The sequence below is a fragment of the Mytilus californianus genome, unplaced genomic scaffold (assembly GCF_021869535.1).
Source record: "Mytilus californianus isolate M0D057914Y unplaced genomic scaffold, xbMytCali1.0.p SCAF_8, whole genome shotgun sequence".
Classification (NCBI taxonomy): Eukaryota; Metazoa; Mollusca; class Bivalvia; order Mytilida; family Mytilidae; genus Mytilus; species Mytilus californianus.
The window spans coordinates 114,705,867-114,711,369 of NW_026262734.1; the positions used below are offsets into that span (position 1 = coordinate 114,705,867).

The 5,503-nt window shown below is 32.6% G+C and overlaps 1 long non-coding RNA gene across 1 annotated transcript; it reads right to left on the bottom strand.

Annotated features, from left to right (window-relative positions):
* Nucleotides 1-509: 509 nt before the first annotated feature.
* Nucleotides 510-4,750, bottom strand: LOC127711899 (uncharacterized). The gene is made up of 3 exons (XR_007986906.1): nt 4,715-4,750; nt 2,493-2,764; nt 510-537 (listed from the first exon to the last, which is right to left on the bottom strand). It is a non-coding gene; the product is annotated as an uncharacterized LOC127711899 (long non-coding RNA).
* Nucleotides 4,751-5,503: the final 753 nt, after the last annotated feature.

Here is a 5,503-nt window from a genome sequence, read left to right on the forward strand (position 1 = left end):
GTGAGAAAAGCAATCGAGTTGAGATGACCAATGATAATCTGTTGATCGCTATTTTGCCTATGACGACGTTGATGTTTAAATTGACAACGGCACATGCGCCCTAAGTTTCTAGCGATTATTTTGCATACCACTCTACTGTGCTGAGAAAGGAAATTAACGGTCACTAAGATCAAAGGACAATTTCGTAAAATAACGATAATAGTAGTTATCTTAGTGAACGAATCAAAACAATACTGAATTGTTTGAAATGTTACTGAACAGTACTGGATTTACTGCAAGCAAAGTGTCTGCGTATAACTAAATTTACAACATGTAAATGTATGAATAATAACTTAACTGTTTTTATAATTTTTTACGTTAAGATCGGTAAAGATCATAATTCATGTACAAGACGCACTCGTGTACATGAACAAACAATTGGAAGCAGTCCTCTTACTTAGCTTAGTTCAAATAGTAGCTTTTACATACATGCGACATACAATCAAAAACAGTTCAGAAGGTTTACTTACCAAAGTCTACAGATGCTCCTTTCATTACCTATAAGAAACATTGTCCATGTTGTTAGTGTATCAAATAACATTTTAAACACAATAACCAGTCGATAAATATGAGGCAAAAGTAATGTACTGACGTTCAAATTTTATAAATCTGTTAAAAATACAAATCAAGATAAAAAACACATAAACCAAGAGAATCAGATAAACGGCAAACGTACTGAAAACATGTTCGTCTGTCATCTAATAAAAAAAAGGGTTTGGACACCAGATCTGTATTGAAAATTAGATTGTCAAGAAGTGTATGAAATCTCTTTCAAAACGATACAAATCAATGCTATTAGTATAAGTGTTACTATGAAAGTCTCTATATAAGTCAGATATGGATACTCAAAAATCCAAAGGTCAGTAAGAATACATACAATCTAAATACCATGTATCTTGCAATAGAATTAGCATGTATGGGTTTTTTACGCTTTACACCACTGTGCCCAATTCAGAGCTTACATACATTATAAAGGAATTTGTCCATTTTTAAGGCAACAGTAAATTACCACGATTTCTCAAAATGAGCGAGACTGGGGCACTCGTTCATAAATCTTTACTCAGTACTCGGAGTACAAAGATTGTGCTCGAAACACTAAATCCAGTATTTTGATTGGTTGATTTCTGAGTCTGAGTATGGTGATCGTGCTCGAAAGATAAATGACCGCAGAGCCGGACGCGTCGACAGGGTAAGCGTCTCGAGCTATGCACCCATAACATAATATGCAAATAAAGAATTATTAAAAATGTCACAATCGGTAAATTACAAATCACTCAACTATATTGGTATCTAAAGATCTATAACCCCGAAAATATGTTGCGAGTGAGTTAAGACGCCAACAAATCATCGCGGTTGGCCGTATAACTTGCGTAGTGTCGATTGTGGTCATTCTTTCCCGTACTAGTAACTCTGAGGGAGCAGTTTTTGTGTAAGAATCACACTCCTGTAAATGCGTCCGTATTTTGCGAAAAAATGAAAAGGAAACTTTATAAATGTCATGCGTGCGAGGCACTTTTCTGAATTGATATTAATCAGAAAGTCAAATGCTTAAAAAAACAAATATGTATAAGAACCGAACAGTTGAAGAACGAGTAGACAAAATATACCTAAAATAATAGTAAAATCCCTTTAATGACATCTTTGCCGGAGGGAGTGAGGACAGCTGACACGACAGCCAACAAAAACATTCAATAACGTAACGTATTAACTGAGATATATGAACGATAGAACAAAGGTGATGTAACCGTTGACAAATTTGCAGTTGACACCTGAAAAGTTGAAATCCTTACATTTTTCAAAATTCTGTGTCAGTATCTTGAAAAATATCAAATATAAAGCAGACACTCTTCCTACTGTTGTATACCTGATTTCAAATTCACTGGGTTATATGAAATGTAAACACTCCTTCAGATGTGAGTCATTGAGTGACAGAAAATCATCAATCAATCAAAATGTGAAATTAAAGAACTTTGTAAAAAAATAATATTGTCGTTAACAAAATTTCTGGTTGAACTCGGCTTCGTATGAATACAAAAACTAGTCGGTCAGTATTATAATACAATAAATACCCATTGGATTACCGACTGTCTGCTGAAATATAATTCTATCAATCACTACAAATATGTTGTCAATCAAAATGTCTAGCATTGTTCTTCACAGAGTAGGATTTGTCATGACCTTAAACAAGGAATTTGTTTCTACATTTCCATTGTTTATAGAAAAAGCTCTGTTTAATGAGATATTGGGGTCGATCTTTCAAATAAGCATGGGAATAGTATTGTAAAGCTTGTAATAATGAACGATGATGGTAATACTGCAGAATTGTAATGATTGTGATTCAAAAATGTAAACTAGATCTTTATAACTTTTAAGAATGCACTTACTGAACAACACAAAATCATCATAGTCCTGAAAAAATAATAAAGGCAAATGGTAAGATACAAAACTGTTACCTTGCAAAGGGTATGAGGAGTTTGTATGTGTCCTCCCTCTACAGCTTCCTTAATTTTTCTGAATGTCAGAGTTGATTTCTCGTGACATCGACGCAGTACTTTGAATTTCAGTACTTCTGGTTCACTTTCAAATTGATAGAGATCGCTCCAGTTAACGTATGGAAGTCCAAGATAGGTAACCAATTCCCGAATCTCATCTAAATTGTACAATGAGGAAAGCCGACACAAATGAAGGGCTGTCGGAATTTCGCTTAAGAACGCTTCATGTTTAACTGTAAAAATATAGCATAATAGTAACATGAATAAGGCGCAATTATAGTGTTCTATGATTGTGTCGGAGTTTTTAAATTCTAACTCGTCAGAACATGTTCTTAAGAAAGGGTAAAAAGCCTACCTTTGATGTTTAAAAGGTTAAGACAGTACATACAGTATTTAGTATTCCACCTTTCTGCATTAATTGAGTTACTTATATGGCAGAATACAGAGAACAATTATATCTATAATTAAGATATAACACATAAAACTGATAAGTTGCGTGCTTTATTTCAATGCCGCCTAAAAACAAGAGACACAAATCACCGATATAAGAGTACTCGAATTTACTGAAATCTAGCTTAACGCAAATTACAACTTACAAATAAATCATGTTTTCCAGGACTAAAGTTCACTACCGTATGCACAAGTGTACTAAGTTTCATTTTGCTGTGAACACAATTAAAATGGTAAACTACTTTACTAATAGTTTGTCAATACAAGGGAACTATAAATGCATGCAAATGAAATGTTTGGCTTGTTATAACACTAGGTTTCACAGAACAATTTTTCTCTTCGGAAAATGCCTGTACCAAATCAGGAATAAAGCAGTTGTTTTACATTCGTTTCTTTGATTGATAACTTTCTATTTTGTCATTTTTTATGGACTTAGGCCTTAGAGTTCGATATTTTCGTTTTACTTTTGTACCTAACAAGTGTAACCTTTAGTTAAAGGACTGTTTTCTTTGCAATTGATATCTATCATTATTGTTGAACAACCAGACCTATCTAAGAGTATTTCATTTTTATAGGGCTTTTCATTCGGTGTCAACAAACCTATTTAAAAGAACTATACACCCCAGTACAATGACCATTTATAATAAACTGTATTATAAATAACGCTGACTTGTACTGGTAAGTTGGTAGCTGTACGGTTAAAAGCTTGGTGCAGTATGCTTGGCGAAAATAAATCAGAGCGTACCTTATTCAGAAGGAAATCGCATTAACTCCAAAAGGAGCCAGAACGGTTGCGTTTACAAGCTCAGTCAGAATGTCTCAATCGGTAATCGGTAAAATTACAGATCAAACCATCAACCTGATATATAAGGATCTAATACAAAATAAAAATATAATTTTGAATCTTTGGTTTTCTTTTTTCTTTTTTGTGCTGTTTTCTCTTGTTTATGCGTGCATGTGTGTGTGTGTGTGTGTGTGTGTGTGTGTATGTGTATGTGTATGTGTATGTGTATTAAATAAAAGAGGTGGGAAAAGAGCAATCAATAGTACATTTATTGAAAACTATCGAACTGATGATAACTGATTAAGTTGATTTAATCGGGTCAAAAAGGATATTTGTGTTCTTACTATGTTGAAATTAACTTATTTGATAAAAATGGTCATTTAACACATGTTTGTTTTTTTTTAACAAAAACGATATGAACCAATGCTTCACCCACAAAAGTAGTTCATACACATGAGTATCTATATAAAAGTGAGGCGAAAGATACCAAAGGGACATTCAAACTCATACATTTTGATAAGTAATACAAGCCCTGGAATATTGTATCAATTGGGAGATATAAACTCCGTATGCAGACCTGCTGGAACGTTGCTACATAGGAATAGAAAGATCACAACTAATACATTCTAAATATGAACAATTTATTCAGGTAGAGATTAATTTAATGGTAAGATGAGGCTATTTCGTCAGTTTTCTACTTTTATGAACATGGAGAATGTTATTTTGATTTTGTTGATTTCAAAAGGACAACATTTGCATGATCGAACCTTCTCCTTTGCAAACATGATTTATGCATGAGCAAGTTTACGTAAAATTATTTCTAGAAAAATGCATAAGAAAACTGTTATATTGTCGGTGATGAATAAAAGCTGGATGTTTGCAATACCAGCTGTAAAAATAGGTAGGATAGTATGCCTGCACTTAAAACTATGGATGAATAGTTACCTACCTGGACAGTTTAATTCACACTGTATTTCTGACTCCTAAAAAACAAGGAGAAATCATTGAGATTGTGCAAGTTAATAAATTGACGATGAAAAGTAAAAACAAATCTTGAAAAAGGCGACACGTTCATTTAGACCATATATGATTAAAACTGTTTGCAAATATTTTCGAGATATTGGGCTTTCTGTTCATAAAATCTGTGCATTTTAAAAGATTGAATAAATAATGCGTACGTTTCCAACCAACAGTTGTAGGAACAGTTTTAAAAACCAGGGATGAAGTAATCATAATCTGTAATCGTAACGGATAGTAATTGAGTATTTTTTTTCCAGTGATTGACAGTAATCTGTAATCAAAGACATGTTTGATTAAATATAATCTTAATTCAACCGATTACAGCCAAACATATGATATAATCATCGATTATGTTTCGATACAATTCGATAACTTTAGTAAAATAGTTTGATGAAATACAACATAATTTAAATGAAAATGTATATGTATTTATCACTTTATAGTACAGATAAAATATTCATTTCAAAAAGAGTTTATCAGATGCCTTATTTCTATATATTGTCTCTTGCTGCATTATGATCAACCAGATCTCCTACCAAATTTTACTGTACATCCAGCTTTCGAAACACATGACTGTACTTGATCATCTATAATTTAAGACCTTTTATTTCCAAATAAGAAACAATATTTAAAGTAATAAAATATCCCCATTTTAAGTTCTGTACTACATTGAAGTAGTAAGCTTATTTGTATTCAAATTCCTTAAAGCATAATTTTC